At 48.2% G+C, this 25,541-nt stretch overlaps 1 protein-coding gene across 1 annotated transcript in view; it reads left to right on the forward strand.

Moving 5' to 3' along the window:
- Nucleotides 1-25,541, forward strand: part of LOC126527708 (uncharacterized) — a 418,438-nt gene that overhangs the window by 53,788 nt on the left and 339,109 nt on the right. The gene's annotated exons all lie outside the window — the stretch shown is intronic.

Here is a 25,541-nt window from a genome sequence, read left to right on the forward strand (position 1 = left end):
TCTGGGAGCACGGGAAAGAAGCTTAGAGACGAAAAGGAAAGAAAAGTGAGAAAAGAAGGAAGTTCCCAGGTAAGAAACAACAACAACAACAAAATAAATCAAGGGCGTTGTGTTTGTGGTTTCGGGATAACTAGCTCTGAGGGAGCCTGTATGCCCCCGTTTCTTTATTGAATAGTAATAATGATACGAAAAGAAGAAACATTCCTGCAAAAGAAAACAAAAACGGTCCAGCAGGTTCGACCAAGTTCTCTTCGACATTTCCGAGTCGCCGAGGGCATGCGCCGCAGAGTGCGTTCTATATGCGCACTGTGACGCCAGCGACTTATTGTTTCGCACTTTTCAATAGATGAAAAAATATGGAAAAGGTTGAATTTGCATACTATAGCGATCTGTCTCGAAGGTCGCTTCGGTCGCGCACCAACAAAAATGCGTCTTAACGAGGCGCCACGATACGAAACGGAAATTTCGTGGTATAACGCGAACTTCGTATTCGGCGGATCTGTGTCTTCGCAAAACGAATGAAAGATGGTGAGCACTGGAATAACCGGCGCAATCGTCGCGCTTCCCTCGCGTGATTTCGCTCGCACATACAGCGTACGACGCGCGGCGACGACTTCATCGCTTGGACGTTAGACGGAACATCACGGCGACGGCGACGGCAGAAATGCACCTGGAGTGTCCATATAATGGCTATCGCAATAAAAAAAAAAAGAATGCGCGTAACAAATTTTGTTCCTTCAAGGCTCCAGTCCGGACCAATCGTCTGCAAATAACACAGGACAGCCGCCCCATAGTTCGTAACTTCATATCCTCCTCAGGGTGACCTCGGTTACTCAACGATAATTCCGCGCAGGCCCACTCCGAAATACGTTACTTCTGACGACCACATCGAAGGCAGCCGATGGCGTTCCTCTGTTCCCGCGACTATACAATCGCCTTTCAGTGACGCCTTCGTCTTCGAAGGCGCGCGTCGTCCAACGTCTCTCCTTAGCTGCACTATCGCGCAAGTTGTTGACGTGCGGGCACACAACGAGACGACGCTGCGCCGCAGTAAACAACCGAAACCGGTACGGTCGTCGAAGCACGCCGATGTTTACGTCCACGCATAGCTGGTCGCGCGTCCCCAAACCGCCCCACCCCGGGCCCTTTTCTCATCTCACCCCCACACCCACACTCCGTGACGCGTAGCGTTCGCCCGGGGAGAGGGGGGGGGGGGCGCCAATCGCGCGCAGGAACACACATTGTTGTTAGCTCGCCGGTGAGACCGCCACCACCTAGATGGCACAAGGCCTTTTCTCTCCGATCCTCGACGTCATGCTAGTGGCCCGACTGCCACAGAATCTAACGTGGCTGCTCCCGAGTAGGCAACAGTGATTTTGACGTCACCGCTTTCGTCACGCCAGCCTTGGCAATGAAAATTCTGGGCCAGTAGCATGGGACGTAGTGAACAGGCCTTGCGCTGTCTAGGTGGTGTTGGTGAGACGCGTCCGTTCGCGACGCAACCACCACGTGTCGTGCGCGCAGTGTGTACACGTGCAAACGCGTGAGTGTGCACTTTCCCGTCGGCTGCGCTCTGGCGCCCCCCCCCCCCCCCCCCCCCCCCCCTATTTGTACACGCTCGGCTTGTTCGGCGCATTTCGTTGAGGTGTTGTGGCAGCTGCGCGAATGCGAGAAACCCGCGAATGGCCGCAAGCGAAACGGACTCGTTCGCCTGTGAAGGGAAGGGGAGGCCCTGTGTGCGTGTTTGTTAGGGGAAGGAATACATATTTTTTTTCGTCGCTGCTCTCCTCAAGAATGGAGTACCAAACTCGCCTAGCAAACAAACCATCCTTCTGAAGTGAATGGAGTAGCTTGGACTCTTTAGTTACTCCTCTTATATTACTGCACCACCACCACCAGCACTACTACTACCTCTACTACTACTACTACTACTACTACTACTACTACTACTACTACTTCTACTACTACTACTACTACTACTACTACTACTACTACTATTACTATTACTACTACTACTACTTTTACTAAATACTGCTACTGCTTACTACAAGTACTACCGCTAACTGCTACTTTATTTTTGTCGAACGTCGTCTGACTCCGTGTTATGCAGGGTAAATTTTCTTGTCTTACTGCATCACTTAGTCATGACCCTTCGCCTCCCTCTGCAGAATTGATCAGAGAAGCACCGAAGAATAACCCCTGTGAAGTTCTCAGCTGAGGGCTTTGGCGTTATCTCTATTTCATGGCAAAATATGGCGTTATCGCAATGGCAAAATAAATTTCCTTGAACGGTTTGCCTTTTTCTTTCTTGCGGGGCTCGTTTTCACAATCCCGGCGGTCATCGGGAGCGCTCACGTGATGGGCAGTGGAAACGTGATGACGTCAGCGAAACTGCCCCTCGTTAGCCATTGACGCACGTTGGGCATTGTCGAGAATGATCGATTGAGAGCGTGTTCATAAAGAAAGAAATGCCAAACTCGTGTACTGCTCATTGGAAATGGACACCTTATTGTCGCTTCTAAGAAATAGCCCGCAAAACGGATGGCTTCATTTTTCGAAGCTAAGTTTAGCAGATGCTATAGTATTGCTTCGTAGCGATTCGCGCTGTAGAGCATTAGTTTTCTTCTTCTTGTTCTTGCTACAGCGTTGCCCTATGTGCCTGCTGATTCGTGCGTGAGTTGTCGAAACTACTCGGCGATTGTGGTCGATTCTCATATGCTGCGTGGCTGTGTGCCCCGGGAGTCGAGATATCGGGGATAAGGCGCTCGGGAAGATAAAACTGAAACCTAATACTCCAGGCGACCATACCCGGCCTTTGGTCGATGAAGAAAAATTCGGTATGTTGCAGCATCTGCATCACGTAGAGCTTGCTTGCACTTTGTCTGATTCTGTTAATTTTTTTACTACACGTGTCTGGCGGTAAATTCTCCCAGGTAAGAAAAAAAAAAAGGAAAGGAAGAGATGAGGTTGTGGCCGGTTTCGTGTTGTTCGCCTCCCTAATAGACAGCTTTAGTTTAGCGTTTGCAACCGATACGTAAAATCATTACGTAGGTAAAGAGATAGCGTCGTCCTCACTGCGCATGCTCGGAATGTTTTTGGGTTTCTGCGGTTTACGCGCGCTATGATAACGTGCGTTATTTGGCGAGTTTAACGTCCGTAATGTTTACGGACGCTAAGAAATAGCGTGGTCGAACATGGCGGTATCCATGGCTCCCGCTTCAGCGGGAATGCTCCTGATGGCTACGCTCTCGCTCGCGTTGATCGCCAGTAACTATTGTAATGAGCTTTCGCTTTCTCTAAAATCACCTTAAAGGTAAGTTATGAGCGCACAGCACGTCCACTTTCTGAGATCGTTCGGCGATTCTGGCGCCCGCACGCCTAACGAGACGCGTCCACATAGCAACAGCAGGATGGTTGCTAATGGACCGTCTTTGCTTGGATACGTTTGACACGAGGCACCAGAATGCGCCCAGTCTTATAACGTTTTGTTTACGTATGTGTTTTCGTAAGGTAAACTAAAGGACGTGAAAGGACACGCACCGTAACTTCCCGCAAAGGTGCTTACGTTTAACGTACGTAAGGCGACAAACGCTATTCTGAAACTGTCTAATAGCAGAACGCTGCGCGTTAGATGCGACTGACCTCGCTCGCAGTAACAGTAAGAGTTCTCTACATATCTGTTTGCTACCGGGTGTTTGCCTTTACATTAATTAGCTTGTTAGACTTAACCACTGGCACAGGCTTCTGCTCAAGCAAACCGCTCATACGTAGTGACGGCGGCGTCAACGCAGGCCTTGCTTCTTGAGCAGGATGCCTGTCGTTATAGTGCACGCGGTAGTAGTTGTACTTGTGATGGCGTAAGCGCTGGAAGGTTTGGCCCGTAAGATTTCCTGCGAAAATTTAAGTTTGAGGGAAATCTAGCACTAGGATCGTTCAGCCGCTGTCTGTCCAACTGGTGGTTGGGTCGGGTCCTTTGTCAGTAATAAAGAAAAGTTGAGTGTGAGAGAACAATGTTCTCAAGGAACCGATTAGTCTGTTTTCCCTGCTAACATTGTAAACAATACCACAGAGTACAGACGCAACAAAAGACACTCATTACCAACGCGACACCTTGCATCACAGTTAACTACGGAGGCGCACAAGTTCGGTTTCAATTAGAAGGAGGCGCACAAGTTCGGTTTCAATTAGAAACGATGTCACTCGGAGGGCAGCCGGTTTATGCGTCTGACGTGCGTGTCGATGGGACGCTGGCACGTGAAGGCAGCCGTATACGTGGCAGCAGCTGGGCGAGAGATGGTATGGGGCTTGAACGGCTGCTGTTTCAGGGACCGAATGGAAAACTGGGGAAGTTGGTGTTAGTTCACGGCTAGTAACAACAGCGCGCCGAAAACGAAGACGAAGGTAGGCGTAGACACCACACAAACGCGGACCATCAACTGGGAAATTTATTGGAGGAACGAGTAGAGTTCAAACGCGTATTCGCCTGCACGACAACGAAAGAGCGTGACGAGGAATCGTGCTTAGATCAGTCGTGCTGGCAGGGCTTATGAAGGTATGCTTTTGCTAACCGTCTGCACCGGAAGCGATTGCGGAGCTGGAAACTCGTCAACGACGCAATGTTTTGGACACCACCTATTTGCGAAGTCGTTCGAAGGACGACTTCGGCAAATCTATATACATTATAATATACCAATCATTCCCATCATGCGCGGATCCAGGGGGGATGTATCGATGTCCTGACCCCCCCCCCCCCTCCCCTTCGTTTAAGATTTGTGTGCGCAGCGCCAGCCTACGACACGTGACAAACTCATGAAGTCCTTTCTCCCAGATGTTAGCGTTTTTTTTTTTGCTCTGAAGAGGCTGTAAACGTTTAATGACTATTGAAGAGAACACGTCAGCATGTAAAGAATCATCACCATCTTCAATCACCATTTAAATCAGACACGCACACACACCCTCTCTCCCTCTCTTGAAAAAGACCTGGATCCGCGCCTGATTCCCAAATCGCCATGCTTACAGCTCCAGCTCATAGACACTGACGAGACATTTCTGCCCGTTTATTTTTCTATAGGAAACTGCGTGGTTCGGTCCGCCAAGCGTAGACGCCAGTTGACCCGGTTCGGTGACCCCGACGCGCCCGCGGAGGAAGTGACCCAACAAGATTCCAGTTAACTAGGGCAGCCGACAAGTACGTTTCATCTTGGTTTTGGTCCAAGCTAATGTACATATGGTTAACGAGCGATGCTGAAACGTGCGGCCCCGGTGTTTATCACTGGGTTAATCCCGACAGTTCATTAAACGACGGCTTGGAAGGTTGCCGGATCCTCGGTACACAGTTGCTGCTTGCGCTCGGTTGTATGATGAGTGGTTTTAAAAGAGAAAATAGAAGAGATAAGTACAGCGCCGTTACTGCCTCGGTTGTACGAGCGTGTTCACAGCACCGACACGGCGTAGACAAGCTCGTTCCCGGTTCTGCTCGCGGCGTTAATGATCGAAAGCTGCCTGCTTCTCAGGAGTACGTATGACGCATGACTTACCCATGTCGGAGCCGGAGTGAAACTGCTGCGCGCACGCTCGGCTGCTAGGGAGAGCAACAACGTCACTACCGGCGCAGCCAATCGCGCGCCTCTCTTTCTCTTTATTTATTCGCGCGTGCGCATGGGGTAGCGCCGGAGGAGCTTTCGGCGTACAGGCGACAGACGGACGGACGGACGAATGGGCTAGCCATATACAGCTTCGCTGTAACACGCGCGACAAGTTTTACCCGGACGGACACGTAAAAGCAAAGCTTACTTAAATTTAATTTAAAGAAAAAACGCTGTGTTTTATGGGCCAATACCACGGTGTGAGTATGAGGAAGGCCATAGGCTCCAGACTAATTTTGATCACCTGGGGTTCTTTAACGTGCACTCAGAACCGAGCATAGCGTTTTTGTTTTGTGCCAGCTCCGGCTCCTCCCCCCTCAAAGTGCGGCCGCAGTGGCAGGTGTCGAACCCTCGCCCTCCGCGGCGCCGCGAAACAACCACTGATCCACCTCTTAGGGTCTTGTCTTCGCGCTAACGCTTCTTGTCACGTGACACGTCTTCCGCTATAAGGTGATGTTGTGCGGGTCGTTCGTTCGCTGATGCGGGAATCACTTTCGTGATTGGTGTCGCCGAGCAAGCCTGTCTGTAAAGTTGTAGCAGCGTCGGACTGGATGGCCGTGTAGAGACGCCATATTTCGCTTCGCAAATTTAGTACGCTTTCTCCCTTTTTTAATTTCCTGATGGACGAACCAACGATGGTCGGAGGTTGTGTATCACGTGAGCAATGTCGCTGATGGAGTTCACTTTTGCGTAATGGAATCCCTCAGTCAACTCGTCAATGCTCTCGGGAGCCTTCTCATAACGGAGAACTCTCTAGCTAGCTAGCATCGAATACAGCCCACGTTTTTCCCGCCCCAGAACTCAATCTCCATTACTCTGCGAACAAACGCGTTTCTTAGCCGTTTTATTGCTATGTACATTTCTTTTTTCCTGATGTGAACGGTGTCCTTGCGATTAAAAAAAAAAAAACGCACATGATTGAGTTCTAATTACAGGGAGTGGCACGCACGCAAATTCCTGCGTTTTTTTTTTTTTTTTTTTATTTCGTCCGAGCGCTAAGTTCCACCGTGTTTCTCAAGACTGCGCGCGCTATCTGAAATTGTTTTGATATCCTCGTTCCACATTGAAAATACTGCGTTTAATTACTGGAAATCGCCCTGTCGAGCATGTTTGGATCCTCGTTGTCGAGGTGAAACTCCAAGCCGGAGCAGCTTTTGTGCAGATTAAACACGGTGATTCTAATTGTGCGTATGTGTGTTGTGCTGCTTTTCGCACGCCTAATACGTATATATATGAAATTGTCGACAAATGAGAAATGAGAACACTGTAGAGCAACACGATAAACTCCTCATACAGCTTTCTGTTGCTCAATACGTGCTACATAAAAGTGTTTTTCCGATCATGAGCGAAGGCCGCGAATACGGGCAAGGTACCTCGAGGCGCCAGTCACGCGGCAATATAATTTTGCGTCTATTCGCGGGCTTCTTTCACGCTCGGATAAAACACTTTCATGTATACCATGTATCGAGCAACGGAAAGCTGTATCGGGAGTTTTTTTTTTTTCCTCTTGCTCTACACTTTTCTCATTGCCGCGTTTGAGAAGTTCGTCAAGTAATTAAGACTAATTATGTAATTTAGGCGGAATGCAAAAAATAAGATAATCTGAGTGTCTCCAAGCGGCGGCAAACAACATTACCTTAGTTCTGTCCAGCTACGTGGCATTTGCATATATATATATCTTTAAAAATCTTGCTGCATGATAGTTGGGACACCCTGTCTATAGTTCTGAAAGATATCTGAACTTATCGTGCGTGTCGCTTTTCATGCGACAGCTCCGCTGTCATTCAACCGCTTTGCAGAAGGGTTGAAATCCGGGTCAGTTGGTACATAGTTGAAGGAAAAAAGCCAGTCACAAAAGACAAGAAGAGAGGTTCACACCACACCGACTGGCCTATCAACTGATATTTGATAGTACAGTTGATAGTCCAGTCGTTGTGGTGTGAACCTCTGTTCTCGTCTTTTGTCTTTTGAGTCTGGCGGTTCAACCGCCAACGACGCTGGCCGTTCATGGTCGTCCGCTGGAGTTTACGCTTCGCCGATGACCCGTCGCGCCACCTGGCGCCGCCACCGGCAACCTGCGGTCGTCCTTGGGCGAGGGCGTCGCGTCGAAGGCCGTTTCCGCGTGCTGCTGGAAAAGCGCCGGCGTGCAAAGCAAGCGGATATATAGATCGGCTTCACCCGACCGAATGCTTCTCTTCTCTACCGAGCACGTTTCATTCCTCGGTTTTGAATTAGCGATTCCGCGAGCGTTTTCTGTTTTTTTCCCCTTCCTTTTTATTTATTTCCTGGCGTACGAAGCGACGCGACGGCGCGTCTGTGTGTCACGCCCTCCGTTTGGCGACGCGGAGTTTCTGCGTGCGAAGAAGAAGCGCGGCGGACGCGTGAGATGCCGGCGTGGTCTCCCCTTGTCCGTCTCTCACTCTTGCCACCTTTTCTTTTATGTTGATGGCATTTTTCTTCCGTCTTTTCTTCTTTTTCGGAGTTTACGTATGGGTTGGAGCGTGCTCGAAGAGGAGTGTAATGGTTTCGCTACGAGGGAACGCCATGGGAAGGAGTTGCACGTACAAGTGAAAGCAAAGAATGTGGAGTCGCCGCGCAACAGCTGTTGCCAGCTGTAGCCGAGTCTTCGAGGTGCGCACCTGCTAAAAATTATATATATATATATATATATATATATATATATATATATATATATATATATATATATATATATATATATATATATATATATATATGAAAGCAGGGTCGAATCGCGGCCACGCCGGCCGCATTTATTTCGATGGGGGCGAAATGCGAAAACACCCGTTTGTTTACTTAGATTTAGGTGCATGTTGAAGAACCCCAGGTGGTCGACATTTGCGGAGTCCTCTACTACTGCGTTCCTCATAATCAGAAAGTGGTTTTGGCATGTAAGACCCCATAATTTAATTCATATGTGAAACAAGATGTATTCATGAAGTTCCGTGCAGCGTACATTAATTGATTTGGCCGCAGTCTGGAGGCCCGTTTCTTAAAGGGACACTGTAGAAAAAAGAAAAAAAAAACAGTCAGACAGTTTCGGTTGATATTCTTTAGAAACGCTATTTTCGTCAATTTCGCTTTAAGAGGCTGATTATTAGAAGATCGAAGGAGGGTCGGTGTTCAATTTTTTTTTTTTTTCAATTTCGTAACGTTAGCGCCCTACACGTCAGCGGGACGTCATTGATTTCGGCGAAACTTTTTTTTTTCTTCCGTATTTCGACCGCTGTGGCGGCTCACCATATAATAGTTCTCGAACCTTGCTAAGTTCACTATTTGACTCTTTTCGAATAGTTTACTTCCCCCCATTGGCAATAAAAAAAAAAAAAAAAAACTTATCTAGGTTAGGAGTGTAGGCCGTCCAAATCCGTGACGTCACGGCACGAGCCGGGCACCGGAACTCCAAACTGTCGTCGCCGCCCGCCGTACGTTCTTGCGTATTTCCTGGCTTCGAAGGCCTCCGCTCTCGCCGTTAAGAGTTCTTGTCGTTCTTGTTCCCTAGTGAACTGGCGCAATCCACTCTGGGGGATCGGCCGTGAATCGGGCGGTGAAGGAACTGTTAGCATGTTTTTTGAATAAGTTAGGGTGAAATGAAGTAAGTACCTTGCGAGTGGGATTTAAGGTGTCTGCTGTTACAGGTGTGAATAATCAGTTATCTATATATATTGTGAATTTCGTGAACATTGGCAGCTTTCATGCTTCTCTCTTCTTTCTTTTCTTTCTGAGTTTTGTTATTCTAGAAGGACAATTTACTAATACAGCTCAAATGACTTTTCTGTTTAGTTTCTCTCGAAAAAAGAAAAAGAAAAGAAATAAGGATCGTCGTGAAATTCCGTGGAATGATTTGATCATGGCCATGCCGGTCGGCGCTTTACTTGGCGGGGCTGCCGGTATTGTTTCGACGTTCCTATGCAACGAAACTAAAAAAGAGGCTCGCACGACCACTCCCCTATATACAGGGGCTACGTCAGATGAGCGCCATGACGTATGAAAAAATGACACGTGGTCACGAAAACGCCACAGGCACTGCACGTGCGAGCATGCACCAGTTGCACGCTTTTAGAAGCATTGTCTCGTGATGCATACGGTGCACTCCAAGTTGTCTAACGTTCCAGTTGTGTGCAGTATTGGCAGTGATGGCTTCCCGCGTGTACTTTACACAGACTGCGGCTGTGCGGATTGGTTGTGACCAGCTGGGGAACAAATTTTAGGTGTACATATTCCCGTGCGGCGACGTGAGATGGAGCGCCGAATTTGTTTCCACCGCAACCATTATACTCGGGGCATGCGTGTATATCCGAAACGAAAACTTGAAGAATATTCGATTAGATGGAGCCAGTGGGCACCATATCTAATAATACCATATATGAAAACCCGTATGCCGTATATCATATGGGCCACGCTATCGAACAAACTACAACAAAAAAGCACTTGCCCCATAACCTGCGGAACTATGCGACAATGTGCTCTCGTTTGGGTTTACATTTTTTTTTAGGGGAAACGGCGCAGGACACGAGGACCCATTCGACCAGTTTTGATCACTTAAAGTCGGCATTTTCTTGGGTAAATATGCCTTTGTTTGGACAAAAACAATGCACATACTTAAAGAGATGTAAGAAAATAAAAATGACACATGTGCGACTGCTTCAAAACGAAAGCGAAGTACAACACGCAAGGTCATTCTCTCTGGCGCTCTGCCTTCGCGTGCATTCCTGTAATCCTCGTAATACGTGAGTGCTCCTACGCGCAGATACCGGCAAGATGCAGTTCAGTTTAATGTTCCTCGATTGGGCACCCACTTTCATTCTATGCATGCATCGAATGGGGTAGCGTGTTCTGGACGTGAAGAAAAAAAAATTGTTTTCCGATCGAGCGGTCGCTCGGCCGACCCGATCGCCGTCGTCAGCGTTCAGGCCATTAACGAGGGGGTGGAAAGAACAAGATGGCGAAACAGGCAGAAGCGTATGTTAACGACAGCGAAGTGATAGGGCCACTTTACCGCGGTGTGTGGGTTCGAGGGCTGATGCGGATGCCTTATTACGTCATCATCGTCATCATCGTCATCATCATCATCATCATCACCATCATCATCATCATTGTTTATATGTATTCGTGCTGGAATTTTGAACAGATAAGATTCGGCATTGGTTAGCCGGCTAATGTAGGGGCATAGTTCACAGAATCTGCTGCCGCCTTGGTTTACGTGCAGCTAAATTTAGTCCGGTTTTGTTTATACTTCTGTCGTTGCGCCACATTTCCAGGCGACTCAAGCTTGAAAAGAAAGGTACAAAACGATATTTACAGGAATTAGCTATATAACGCAAATATGTAATTGGAATGGTGTAAAATTCGGCGGCCATTTACTGCTCATCTGTGGATTCGACGTCAGTGTAGACTATGCTTTTGATTTAAAAAAAAAAAAATTAACTGACCTTTTCGTTACCACCGTAACATGACCGCCACCACCGGCGATGTTGTGCGTCCTAGTTGAGAATAGAACTTTAAACTTAATTAAATCAATCCTTGTGTCTCCCTGAGGAGGAGGAGAATGAGGAGGAGGAGGTAAAACTTTATTCAGAACCATATTAAAATGAAACAAAAACTCACTGCCCTTCCACTTTGTTAAGAAGGATGACCAGTGATGCTGTGTATGTGGGCCACTTAATGGCGAACTTCACCTCCGCCACTGGTCGGCGCGGTATTGCACTATCTTCTGGATCGGCCCGCGTATGGGGTGGAGAGTGATTGGGAGATCTTGGCTAGAAGGGCGTGTGTGTGTTATATATATATACATAATCCAACTGACGCCGGTCTTCTCCGGATCGCCGTCAGTTGCACTTTGCAATGTGGTGAACACGGTTCACATCATGAATCCGGAGCCTCAGAAAGGTGCGACGTATGCTGCTCATTCAGTTTATTATTCTTTAAATACAATGAATGGGTGAGAGGCAATATACGGACGAGGGTCCCAAAGTTTTCGCTCACATTTGCCGCTAAATCGGCACTGTTCTATTTTCGGTTTTCGCAACAGCATTTGCAAAAACGGCTTACCGATCCACCGGTAGTGAAGACGGATGATTCGCTATTGCGTTCTCCCAAATAGTATTCCTTCTTCCTACGCCTGGCTGATCGCCTGACAAGCTATACTGCAGGTGCTGGGCGATGATTATGATATAAACGGTGATTTGAAGGTGTATCTTTAAAGCTTGTAATTCTGCCCCCCCCCCCCCCCCCCCTGCTCTCTTCAATTAGTTATGCATGCGCCTGCAGCGACATCTCACTTCCGTTTCAACTGTCGCGCAGGAAGTCGCTCAGAGACGTTTCACCACAGAGGTGTATAGCCTCCTGCGTCATGATCAATGATGAATGACGAGTCATGTGTCTTCACCAAATTCTCCGAGGAACGGTAGTAGAGAGTCGGCTGCATGCGCAGTCGGGTGTGTCGTGGACAAACAATGGCTTCCCCGATTGCGGCAAAGGAGGCTGCGAAGGGGGAGAGAGAGCGAGGAGGAGGAGGTTGAGGGCGAAAAGACTGCCGTCCGACGTGGCGGGGGAGCCAATGAAGATCTTCACCCGCAACGCAGGTCCGACGCCCGTGGGGCCCCGGATCTTGTTGTTATTTCGATTCCACTCTCTCTCTCTCTCTCTCTCTCTCTCTTCCTTTCGGGTTTCTTCACTTCTCGGCGCATCGTTTGACGGCTTTTCGCGATCGAACGTCATCGCGTGCGTGGAATACCTCGTCGCCCGCCGCCGAGGCCGAGCGTATATACACTGAAAGACGGAAACAGTACGGTATAGTGGCTGGCATTGCGCGAGCACGCAAGAATGGGAAAGGGAGACTCGCGGGGAGGAGGGAGCGAGCCGATGGAGCAGTTAAGGTTCCTGCGTGTTTTCTATACGTCCCTTACTTCTTTTTTTTCTTCAACAGATGAGTTGACAGGCGGGGCTTGTGTCGTTCAGTTTCTTTGCTGTCTGTACGTGTCCTAATTTCTGCGCCTGTTCTTTTTTTTACACCGTGAAATCATACCAACTGGCTGAGTGGTGTGTGTTTCAATAAGGCTTGAAAGGTGTAAAACCAGCGAGGGGGGGGGGGATGCGACGTACGCACTAGCAAGTAGACCACGAGACGAGGCTGGATTCTCTTTATGCAAGTTGTGCCTTTTTTTTTCCAGTTCCTTTTTTGGCGCTGGTTTTAAAATTTCAGTCATGTATTGTATGAAGGTGGCTCCGATCTCGACCCTGTTAGTAAATGTCTTTCTACGCTATTGTTTCTTTTTTCTTTGTAAGCATATTAAGTTTTCCTGTGACAGGAGTCTCTTTAAGCCAGGAGAGAAACAAATTCGAAGGATGGGTGGCCAAGCCCCCTTGATGTTTCTGCACCGGCTTTTCGTGACGTCACGGATTTTTGAAGGCATGTCATCCGCTCGGGCCCACTTAATCGTTTATCTTCAACGAAGGGATGCAGTGCATCCTAGAGGAGCCGAAAGATACGATCTAGTCAAACTTCATCAACTTCTCCCGTGCCAAAATGACCACAAACGAACAGATATCCAACTCTACGTGGTGAAAGCAACTTGTATAAGTGACTTCTTAGAACATTAAAAAAACACACACAAGTGAAAATAAGGAAAACGTCTACAAGTTGAGTTCACCATCATCATCAGCCTGGCTACGCCCACTGCAGGGCAAATGCTTCTCCCATCCTTCTCCAACTACCCCGGTCATTCGGGGTAGTTGGAGTTATTCAATGTGAGTTATTCAAATACAAAGTTCCCTAAAAATTCCAAGGTACACAGAAGATGTTTCGCTCTTCGCACCTCTTCACGCAGCACCGCGCGGGCGAAGTGCAAGGACCTTCCTTCGCCTCCTTCGTTCATTGAGGCGGCTGTCATCGTCGCGTAGTTGAAGGAGGCGCGTTTATTTGCACGCACGGAGCGATCCAGCGAAAGTGGCGCTCTCGCCGTGAAAACAAGCGCGCAGTCGGCGGCCGACCCTCTGCGGGAGTGCACTGCCACTAGGCGTGTTATGGGCACCTATGGCAAAACAAACAAACGGGGCCCCCGAACGGAGCAACGGTTCCACGACGAGCGCTCGGTTGTGTAGCTTGTCGGTTCGCGCGAGTCTGCGTAACGCCTACGGTTTAACACACACGCGCGTTCGTTCCTCTCGCCGATCTCTTTATGTGCCACATCGGCGGCAGCTCGGCTCGTTTGCCTCGAGCAAATATACTTTCGGCGCTTTCTTTACTGTTCTTTCTTTTTTTTTTTTGCGGCGTTGGTTCTATTTTCTGTGACTCGTGCTTTCTGTGTTCTGCAGTTTCCCGCCCTTTCTCTGCCTTGTCATTGCGGTGTTGAATTAGTCGTTGGATTCGACAGCAGCCGTCGCTTGTTACTGCGTTCCCACGTTTTGCAGTCTCTGTGTTGTGTTCTTGGAGGCTGAGAAGGAAAAAAAATAAGCTTCTCGAGATGCTTGGGCAGAGGCTTGAGAGGAGGCAATTGAGGACCGCGCAACGAGCGATGGAACGAACAGTATTAGGTGTCGCGTCACGACACGGGGTGGCGGTGGTGTGGATACGAGGGTAAGCGTGTGTAGCCGGTATTTTGGTTCACGCTATAAGAGGAAACGAAAAAGCAGCAGATCCAACGAGTTGGAATCTACATGCAGCGAAACTTTGCGTTAGTGCATGAAGAGTCGAAACACGAGTTTCCGTTTTCCTGCTTCTTTTTTCTTTTCATCTTTACCCCGCACGGCTGCGCATGCGCGGAGGCGAGCGACGTCTGGCGGTGGTTCAAGGAACCCAGTGGCGGTGACGTCGCGCGTGTCCTCCGCTGTGATTGGTTGGCCTATTCGGCGAGAGAATAGCCGCGCGGTGCTTTAGGTTACGAAGACCCGCCGAGGTTTGAAAAGCTTCGCTTTAAAAATTGGAGCTGGGCAGGCCGTGTATTCGGTGGCCTATTGCTGCTACATAATGGGTGCCAATGGAGGCCAAGCGCAGTCGAGTACGGCAGGGAATTAGGCGGTGTAATGAAGTGAGGAAATTTGCAGTCCCAACTTGGAATCAGCGAGCGCAAGAAAGGGGTAATTGGAGATCGCTGGGAGAGGCCTTCGTCCTACATTAAAATAGGGTAATAATAACAATAATGATGACGATGATGATAATGACATTCTGTCCTGTTGTACTCTGTGTTCCACCCCTAAATCAGTACTGACATGACAGTTTCGGCTTGCAATTCTTTGTTTTCGTTTGATAAAATGGAGATCAAGACCGTCTAAACTTTCGAATAATGTAATTGTAAGATATGTCCGGGCGCCCTTAGCAATTTACTGCAATACTTGTTTCTACAAACCAGGGGCCGAATTCATGAAGCTTTTTGTTCCTATGTACCCTTCGCTAATGGCCGACCGGCCACACTAATGCACATCCAAAGTCATGATCGGCTGAAATATGCATGCTCCTACGAGAAATTTTTGCGTAAGAATGTTTTTGCGAATGCGGGCATAGTTTCGGTTTTGGTACCGAATAAGTTGATGCGCCGCGACGCCACAATGCGTTGGCTCGCTTCGTTCCTGAGATCGCTGCGGACACTCGACGCAAACGTGGCCAAAATAGGCGCGCAGAACTCTTGCTTGCTTTTTGATTTTTGAAATCATTTTTTTTCTTGAAGGGCCCCTCACCAGGCCTCATGGCAATTTTTGATTATACGCTGGAAGTTCTCACGTGTCCTTTAGAGAGTCTTCTGCCGCAAAAAAAAAAAAAAAAACATTCAGATCGGCTTTTTAATAGCCGAAATAGAAATCTTTCAGGGCTGCGAACCCTGTTAAGAACGACCAGCTGCAGTGCAAGTTTTGCCGGCCAGTTGCGACTGTGGCGGCAACTTTCCTGGAGCGTCGCCGCACAGCTCTAGCCACGGCGTGACTAAGTAGACTGTGTGTGAACAACAATACGTGCGTCCTCGACTCTCCGTCGCTGGAGCCGAGTTTGACGAAGTCGCCATTATGACTAAACGGGCTCGGCGCACCAACAATTGTTACTGAGCCGCGGGAACGTCTACTGACACCCCTTCCCACGCGCCGACCAAGACGCCAGACAATGGGAGGCCGGCGGGCGCGCTGCAGCTCGGGGAATACATGCCCCTACGGTGCCGGGTCGTCTCTCCTACGGTGTCTCGTATCCCCTACGGTACCTCGTCTTCCCTACGGTACCTCGTCTCCCCTACGGTGCCTGGTCAACTCACCTACGGTGCTTGGACGGCCGTTTCCGTCACCTGGGTATCGGGGGAGGACCGAGTGTTTATAAACTGCTGTTGTGCGGCTGCTCAGGACACTCTCTCTCAAGCAGTCATGTTAGACTGATGTACTTTCTCAAACAGTCATGTTAGACTGATATAAATACTGTAAATGAATCCATATTCCTCGTTCTCGATGAGAAGCAGTCCTTCCCTTCATCAACGTCCTCAGCGTGGATAAGTTGGACGACGGCATGGGCCAGCTACCTTCTAATTCATGCCCGACTCCAATCTTGACAACGGATCACGAGCCATGGGATTGAACCCCCAATCATAACAACCCATGATTTCTGGAGGCGAGCTCCACTGCCAAGCGAGACACAATCTCCACTTGCCCCGTCTAGCCTCCGCCAGGGAAATTCCTTCCCTGTGTTCCCCCATACCGGACCTCGAGGATCGCTTGAAGCATACGTCAGGGGCCCCGCCTTCATATTTTTTTCCTCGCTTATTTGCGGCGCGCCGCATTTCCGCTGATGGCGTGCGTCGCGCGCGAGCTATTGTGATTGTCTCGTTTCGCGCGGCGTACGATTTTGCGCGCTGTGCACGAGGCCAGCTGACTAGCGGTGTAAGTCAGTGCTACACGAATGCCGAGGCAGACACAAGCGGATCACGCAGCATGCTCCCGCACACGGGAGAACATAGCATAGTTTCGGTTTCTGCGCGCGCGAGTGCACGACGTGGGAACAAGCAGACGAAACGGAAGTACATCTCTCTTGCTGCCGTGCGAAGTAAAACAAGAACATGCAGACATTCGGTTTGTGTGTTTTATTATTCCTCTAAGCTTTCATTCGTCTATTCAAGCAACATAATTGACACATATTGCCTCGAATAATTCCCGAAGTGACGGGTCACGACGAGCGACGTCACAGTGCAAACACGTGTACGTAGGCACACCATAGTACGTGTACGTCATCCTCCGGCTTGAAGCGCGGCGGCCGCGAGGGGAAGGGAAAGCGGCGTTCGGTTTGAAATTTCGGGTCTCTGGGCGGCGCGTAGCGGTGTAATGCTTTGCAGACACGATCGTTATCGCGCAATGTATGCTCTGCGTTTATCGGCTCAAAATATCCAGACCTGGTGAGGGGCCCTTTAAAGCGAAGCTTTCGTTGCTTGTCGAAGATCGCAGGTTCGATCCCCGACTCGCGGCGGCTGCATTCCGACCGGAACGTAATTAATAAGAACGCTCGTGTAGGCGAGCTTTGGGTTTTCATTAAACAACGGTTGGCGAGTTTTAGTTGAGCTCTTCACCACGTAGGGTCGTGAAGTACATATGTGCACCGCTTTGGATTCTTGAATACATCAGTAAGGCTTTCAATCAATCAATCAATCAATCAATCAATCAATCAATCAATCAATCAATCAATCAATCAATCAATCAATCAATCAATCAATCAATCAATCAATCAATCAATCAATCAATCAATGTCTAAAAACTGCAGACCTTGGTGCCACATAACGATAATCGCTGACAATGCTACGTGTTGTTGCCTTTAACAGTCGGCCACACTGTACCTAGGCTGCCGTGGAGAACTTGCCACCAAAAATGGCTGGGCTACTCGCGTCGATTACGCAGCAAAAGATAAAATGGAATAAAAATAAAGAAAGTGATGCGGTTGCCGCCCTGTCCCCTACCATATAGTTCTGCGCCCGAACCCTTCCAATCAAGCTCAGCTCTGTAGGTTTGTCTGCCGGTCTGTTTCTTTTTTCTGTGAAGCTCTTTGACCTGCGCTGTGCTGCGAAACCGGAGTTCATTGCTTCTCGCCTGCGGTGCGGTCGGTCGAGAATCACCTCCCCCCCCCCCCCCCCCACCTTTTTTTTTTCTCTGCATACACTGTCACTGTTGTAGTCTAGGTGCCAGGTCTGTAAACTTCCTGTCTGGCACATCGCTCGAGTTAGAGCTGCTGCTCGCGCGCCCGCCGTTCCCTCCTCTCTTTAACTTCTTTCTTTCTTTCTTTCTTTCTTTCTTTCTTTCTTTCTTTCTTTCTTTCTTTCTTTCCGTTTCCAAAGCGGCAACCCCTTTAACACCGAGCTCTGGGCGGGCGGGCGACACTTGGCAAACATCCCTGGTTCGACGACCCGAATCTTTATCTTGCTCGTGTTTATTTAACGACTCTGTTTGCATATGTTTTCTTTTCATTCCACATCAGGTCTTCGCTTTGAGCGACAAATTTCTGTATTCCAAAGTGGAATATACGTCTTGCCCATCGTTACGTTCCGGCGCTTTCGTGTATTTGCCATCGACAGGCTCTGCCGGCTGGTGAAATTGGAACAACAGAGAACGAACATGCGAATAAATAAATAACCGAGGGAAAAAAGGAAGGAAGGAAGGAAGGAAGGAAGGAAGGAAGAACAAGCAACCAAACAAACGAATAATGCTTATTTCTTTTAGTGATGTTGAATAATACAAGCTCGCGTAATGATTGTTCACTCCTACAAATTATGGGAATACTACTTGTTCTATAATTTACGTGCTCATGGTTTCGGTATAGACACTTGTGTTACACATTTATTCGATTCTTGTACTCAACACCCCACCACACCCCCTCGCTTGCTCTTGGGTCCTTTAAGCGAGTAGTAAACAGTGCATGGCAGTGAAACAAACAGTCTACTTAGATACGGCTTACCCGCCGTGGTTACTTAGTGGCTTTGGTGTTGCACTGCTGAGCACGAGGTCGCGGGATCGAATCCCCGCCACGGCGGCCGCATATCGGTGAGGGCGAAACGCAAAAACACCCGCGTGCTTAAAGGGACTCTAAAGTGAAAAATAATTTCTTCTGCATCAGTAAATTACCGTTCTACAACACCAAAAACACCACTCTTACAACGATAAGACGTTTGGTAAGCCAGAAAAAGCGCAAGAACGAAATACGGGTGGCGACGCCAACTTAAGTTCCCGCAACTGCGGTCTGTCACGTCGTGGATTTTGATGGCATCTTCTAGGGCCTACTAATTATATATAGCGGTACAGATTGACTACATTGTGTTCTAAAGGAACCAAATAATGAACATGGCAAGTTTCGGGAACCTTTAGTCAGCCAACGCGGTCCAAATGCGAAAACATACTTTGGCATCCCTGACGTCACGCTGACGTAACGGCGCTGGGGTTTCGGCGCGAAATTCAAATAATGATACTTGGACCTTCACTTTCTCATCTAATAATGGAACTATTCTTTTCAAATGACTGCCTGCAGGGTTCTCAAACAATGCTTCATTAGTCTAAACTGATTTATTGTTTCGCTTTAGTGTCCCTTTAAATTTGGGCGCGCGTCAAAGAACCCCAGGTGGTGAAAATTAATTCGGAGTCCCCTGCTAAGGCGTGCCTCATAATGAGATCGTGGTTTTGGCACGTAAAACCCCTTCATTTTTATATATGGCTTGCCACTGGAGTCTGTTCGTGTATATTCTATATATCAATCCTTGGATGTATTTTTTTCTTATTTTTCTAAACTCGTTAGCATTGTATCCTATAGTTTTCCGACCGTCCTTGCCCTTTAATAACGAGAAAAATTCACAACACTTATATATAGTTTGTCTCAAGTTTTATAACGCCTACATCCATTTTAATTTTGAGAGTTAGTATATTGCCTGTATGCATTGCTTATACGCGAAGATGTCCTCGTTACGGTCGCTGATGTGACTGACAGTATTGACAAGAAAATTCAATCAGTCAGTCAAATAATACCGCAATAACTTTTTTTTTCTTCGAAGAGTCTATCTTTCTCTTTTCGTCTCTTCCTCTTTATCTCTCTAGTACTCCGCTCGCCTCTCCGAGATGCGTCGGCCTCCGACGTTCCCACGGTCTCTCGCTTTATCGTTCGTCTCGGCAGTCCTCGCCCCACGGTTCGCTAGTTGAGTGCATCGACTCAGACAATAGAGAGTTTTAGCGTGCCCGGTATATTCCGGTGAACGCAAGCGGACTGGGCGTTTTAGCGGATGAGCGGAGGCGCAAGCGTGAACGTGCTGCACGGTGCAGCCACGTGGTGGCACAGAGTTCCACCAGACAAACACAGGACTAATATTGCAGTAACCAAGTGCACTCTACTTCGCTGCTGGTGCAATGTTTCGGCAGCGGCGTAATCGTGTTGCTGCCGAAAATTTGCACCGGCAGCGAAGTAGAGTGCACTTGGTTACTGCAATATTAGCTCTGTGTTTTTCTGATGGAACTCTGTGCCACCAGGTGGCTGCACCGTGCAGCGCGTTCACGTTTGCGCCTCCACTCATCCGCTAAAACGCCAAGTCCGCTTGCGTTTACCGGAACACCGGGCACGCTAAAAGCTATCTAATACCCTGCACTGTCATCGCACCGGGAAGAACAGCTGCGCGTAATATAAACGCGCGTGGAGAAAAAGCCGCGTCGACTTCACAGTGGGCAAACAGTAGTTGAAGAGCGGGGACATAAAAAAAAAAAGAAGATTTCTCGCGCCTCTTACTGGAGGGAGAGATAACGTTTGACGTATCAGAGATAGAACATACGGTTCGGTCGTCTGATGATTAGAAGCGCCACAAGATCAGGTCTGCGCCGCGGTGCTCACTGCACGCTACTATATCGCTGCACCGGTGAGACGAAACTTATATAGAAGCACTCGAACGATCGACAGCCTCTCTCCCGTGTTACGTCTTCACAACTGCCGGTCGCTCATTGTTTTCTTTTAGTCTAAATATTGATTTATCAACGCTAGTTCTGTTCGATCTCTCCGCTCTCTCTCTCTCTCTCTCTCTCTCTGGGGTGGTTCAGAAGTCGAAGGGCTGTTGTATCTAACAGCGTCGCTGACGTTTTGCGGTGCGAAACGTGCGTCTGTGTTCTGACGCCGCTCGACGTGTTGGAGTACTTATACACCGGGCCGGTATTTATATGGAGCGATGACACCGGAGCTTATCACCCACCTCGCTCGCTTTAACCGTTTTTAGTTGGTGGGCTGCGGGAAAGAGAAATGCGTTTTTCTATTCTTTTCTTCACTTCCTTTTTTATTCTTTTTCTGGTGAGGGGATTGTGGATTGAAAAAAAAGGGGGGAAGCCAAGCTCTAACGGCGCTGTGTCACGCTATAGCTTCTTGCACGTGAAGCGCGCCGTTTAACGGGCGCTGCCTAGTCTTGCAATGACTTGTTCTTCCACTACAGCGCGCGCGCGCGCGCGCACGCACACACAAACACACACACACGCGCGCACACAAACACTCACACGCACGCACGCACGCACGCACGCACGCACGCACACACACACACACACACACACACACACACACACACACACACACGCACGCACGCACGCACGCACACGCGCACACACACACACACACACACACACACAAACACACACACACACACACACACACACACACACACACACACACACACACACACACACACACACACACACACACACACACACACACACAATTGCCGCGCGTCTGGCTGCTCGAGGTGCTTTGCGTGTATTCGCGGGCTTCTTTCGCGCTCGGAAAAACTTTTATGTAGCACATATCGAACAACAGAACGGTGTATCGGGAGTGCTTCATGTTTCTCTAGAATTTTCTCATTAACAGTTTTCACCTAATCATTCTAATATTTGAGAAGTTGATTAGTTCATTAAGACAAACTATGTAATTAGGCGGAATGCGAAAGCAAGTTATCTATAGTGAGTACAAGCGATGGCAAACAACATCGACCTTGGTTATGTCCAGCGACGTGGCACGTGCATATCTTTAAATTTTTGTGCGTGACAGTTGGAACACGCTGCATATATATATATATATATATATATATATATATATATATATATATATATATATATATATATATATATATATATATATATATATATATATATAGTATTTTAATGTTATTTTGTTACAGAGGTACAGTCGCAGCCAGAGGCTGAATACTCCGACGGATGCTTTGGCTCCTTTGCACAGTCTTACGTAATAATGGATCGGAAAAAAGAATTAACAGGTGAACTAGATAGAAACATTGAAATCGTAGGTTCACTGCAAGTCTTGCATAGAAGCCGCTGACATGTGGAAAGTCGACATAAACTATGTTAATGCAAGAAAGCCGCAAATTTAAGGAAATAAATATTGCTTTGTTTTATTTTTTTGAATATGTTCCGAGACACGCCAAAATGGATGCGTTGACACCTCATTAAGAGCGCTATGCGCGAAGACGAGCTTTCTGGTAGAAACACGGCCTCTTGCGTGGGCCGATCCTGGAGATAGTGCATAGCCGCGCCAAAGAAATTACATCATTTTTCAGGTTTTTGTTATTGTTTGGCACTTTCAATATTTCAATCCGAAAAGATCGAACGTAAAAGGGATGCGCTGTAGGTGTTTTGTTTCGTGACATTTCTTTGTGGGCTGTCGTTCTCAATATTCCGAGGAATAACTTTGTGAAGAATGTAAGACACGGTATACGACCAACTTCTGTGATACAGTGGTGTGACAACATAACCCGCATTTATACCGCACAACTAATATAGCAAGGCGTGGCATATATGCGTATACCTAAACATGTACGGCATATTTTCGCTCACAGGACGCCAACGCTGGCTACGACGCCGATAACGGATTTCCTGCGACAAGGGACCCTTAACGCTGTCGCGTTAAAACACAGACGCTTCGCCAAGGCGCACCTGAAGCGACGAATGACGATGGAAGCAGGTGCATCAGCGGCAGCTTGTGCAAGAGAAGCCTTCAGCGTGCGTCGCAAATTGTTGTTGTTGCCTTTCAAACATCCTTCAAGTGCAGTTTTATGCCAAGAGCCTTTATACGTTCCTGGATTCTTCGGTTCTGCGCGCAAAAGACAAAAGTGCCAAACTAAATATAAAAAGAAAGTGCGATGCAAGTTGTGACGCAAGCATCAGCGTTAATGAAAGCTAAATAAAAGAACACAAACATCTGGGGACGAGACGCCGATTGGCTTGTATGCGAGAACACAAGAGCAAGAGAAGGGCGATGACGAAAAAATGACGGACGCTGAAGCTACGCGAAAGAAGTAATCGACTGTGTAATGCCTCAACGTTGACCGAAGCTGCGCGTCAGAAGCAGCTGGAAAGCGAGGGGAGGCATTGTTACGAGATGCCGGGCCGCAGTGGAGGAAGTGCGCCGCTCTCTGAGATCGCAAAATTTTTGTTTTCTTTAGATCGTGGCGCGTTCCGTTCGCTCGCGGGGTCACTAGCATGCCACTCAACAGGAACGTATGGCATGGAGGAAACCTCGAAATTCCGTCTCGCAACGAAAGCGCGCCTAATCGTAAAGAGATCGCACATATCATACATATACGATCTCTGCAGCGACAGAACGATTGCACCGCCACGTTTCCTTCTAGTGATTTTGGCACGAGACAAAACGTCAGAATGGTAGTGGATTGGGCTATGATAGCGATATGATATGATAGTGGTTGATATTAAATGAATATGATATGAATATGAATATGATATGAATATGATAATGATAGTGGTTGGTACATGTTTTACTGCGGAGAACGGTAGCGCAGCGTTGTTGCAGATTAAATTCAGTTCAGTGCGGGAGAAACGTCGATATTTTATAGGTTTCTTTTGCGAAAAAGGAACGCCACGAGGAACTCTACAGCTCTGCTGTCGATCAGGAATAACCCATTCAATCACCTTCGCTCATTCATGAATTCATTCGTTTTCTTACGGGCGCTCGAACGTTCGCGAACGCCACAAGCGAAGGGTGCGCCTGCCCACGCCGTTCGCGTATCGACTTACGCCTGTCAACGACCGAGACGCGCTGTCGTCGCTGCCGCTGTCCCATTCATAACACTTCCTTGCCTGTCATACTACGTGGCTCGCGCGTTGCGTTTCACGCAGCTCTTGTGCCGGTCGGCGGCATCGTTGTTTACAGCGACCGTACCGGGGTTGTTGACGGCACCGGTCACTGCACCGAGCGTTTACTCTGTTTACCGATACTCTTCACCGCTCTCTTTTAGTATTAATATCGCAATTTTTTATGGAAAGCCCGCTTCGTCATTTCTTCCCACGAAAACACGCTTTTGTGGTTTACTGCTTACAGGGTCATATACTTCGTATGTGACTCCTGTTCTGTTCGCTGGCTGGCTAAGACTGTTTTACTAGCTGGCTCCCTATGACGCCTCAATGACTTGCTTGTTCGCTGTGACTGTTATCCATCTAGCTATGACTTTTCTTGTACTCGCGGCCTATTTGTGACTTTTCTTCTCGCCAGCTGGCTCGCAATGACTCCTTTCTATTCCCTGGCTTGCTGTGGCCCTTTCCCTCGCTGCTCGTTATGACTACAGTTTATCGCTGCTTGTTATGGTTCCTCTTTTTCTCGCAGGTTCTCTATGGCTCCTCTATCACTCGCGGGCTTTCTATAACTTCTTTTGCTCACTGGTCTCCTTTACTCTCCTTATCCTTGCTGGATCGCCTTTTTCCTCTCTGTCTCCTTGTGACTTCTACTTTCTCCGATGGATGATTACTCTTTTGTTCTTTATGACCACATAACACCGTGGTTATGACTTACATTTTGGTTGTGGCTTGCTATGTTCTCTTTTCGCTCGCTGGTTCTCCATGGCTCTTTTCCTCATTAGTTCTCGATGACTCCTCTTTTTCTCGCTAGGGTCCCTTTTCCTAGCTGTCTCGTTGTCACACCTTGGCTCTAGAATCTTGCTCGCCATGATTTCTGGTTACTTGCTCTCAATGACTCCTCGATTTCTCGCTGGTTCTTCTTGACTTCCTCTTTGTTTGCTGGTTCTCTATGACTCCTCTGTGGTTCGGTATGATCTCCGTCTTCCTGTCTCGTTGCGACTGATCTTTTACTAACTGGCGATATAAATACTTTTTTGCTCGCTATAACTTCCATCCCCCACTTTTTTCACTATCATTCCTCTTTCTAACTAGTTCGCTATTACTGCTGTTCTCTTCGCTTGCTTTCTATGACACCTCTTTTCCTCGCTGATTCGCCATGACTCCTTTATTGCTCGGAATGACTCCCTCTTTTCTCTTTGCCTCGTTACGACTCCTGTTTTCTTCGCTGCCTTTCCATGAAATTTCTTGTCCTCACTGGTTCGTCCTAACTCCTTTCTTGCTGGCTATGATTTCCTTTTTTTCTCTTTGCCTTGTTAAGACTCCTGTTTTCTGCTCTTGCTTTCTATGACACCTCTCGTCTTCACTGGTTCGCCGTGACTCCTTTCTTGCTCGCTATGACTCCCTCTTTTCTCTTTGCTTCGTTAAGACTCCTGTTTTCTTCGCTGGCTTTCTATTACTCCTCTTCGCTCGTTCTCCGTGACTCCTCTCTCGCTCGCAATGATTCTCCTTCTCTTCGCTGCCTCGCTAATGACTCTTGTTTTTTGTTCTCTGGCTGGTTGGGAATTAAGGCTCCGCCGTGCGTCCGCGGGTATCCCGACCTCACGCTGTCGAAAGTGCGAAGAAGGAACGTTGTAGAGCTTGCCTTGCTTCCAGTAAAAATTTGTGCCCTTTTCGCTGTTGCTCTAAAGGCCGGGGGGGGGGGGGGGCGCATAACTCACGCCGCCATCTTGCCTTGGCTAGGCCGGTGTACGCGGTACTACGTGGTGCCAAGACACCGAGTAAATGGAATGACCGAGGTGAGAGACACGTGAGTTG

This window comes from Dermacentor andersoni, chromosome 9, assembly GCF_023375885.2.
Source record: "Dermacentor andersoni chromosome 9, qqDerAnde1_hic_scaffold, whole genome shotgun sequence".
NCBI classification, from domain to species: domain Eukaryota; kingdom Metazoa; phylum Arthropoda; class Arachnida; order Ixodida; family Ixodidae; genus Dermacentor; species Dermacentor andersoni.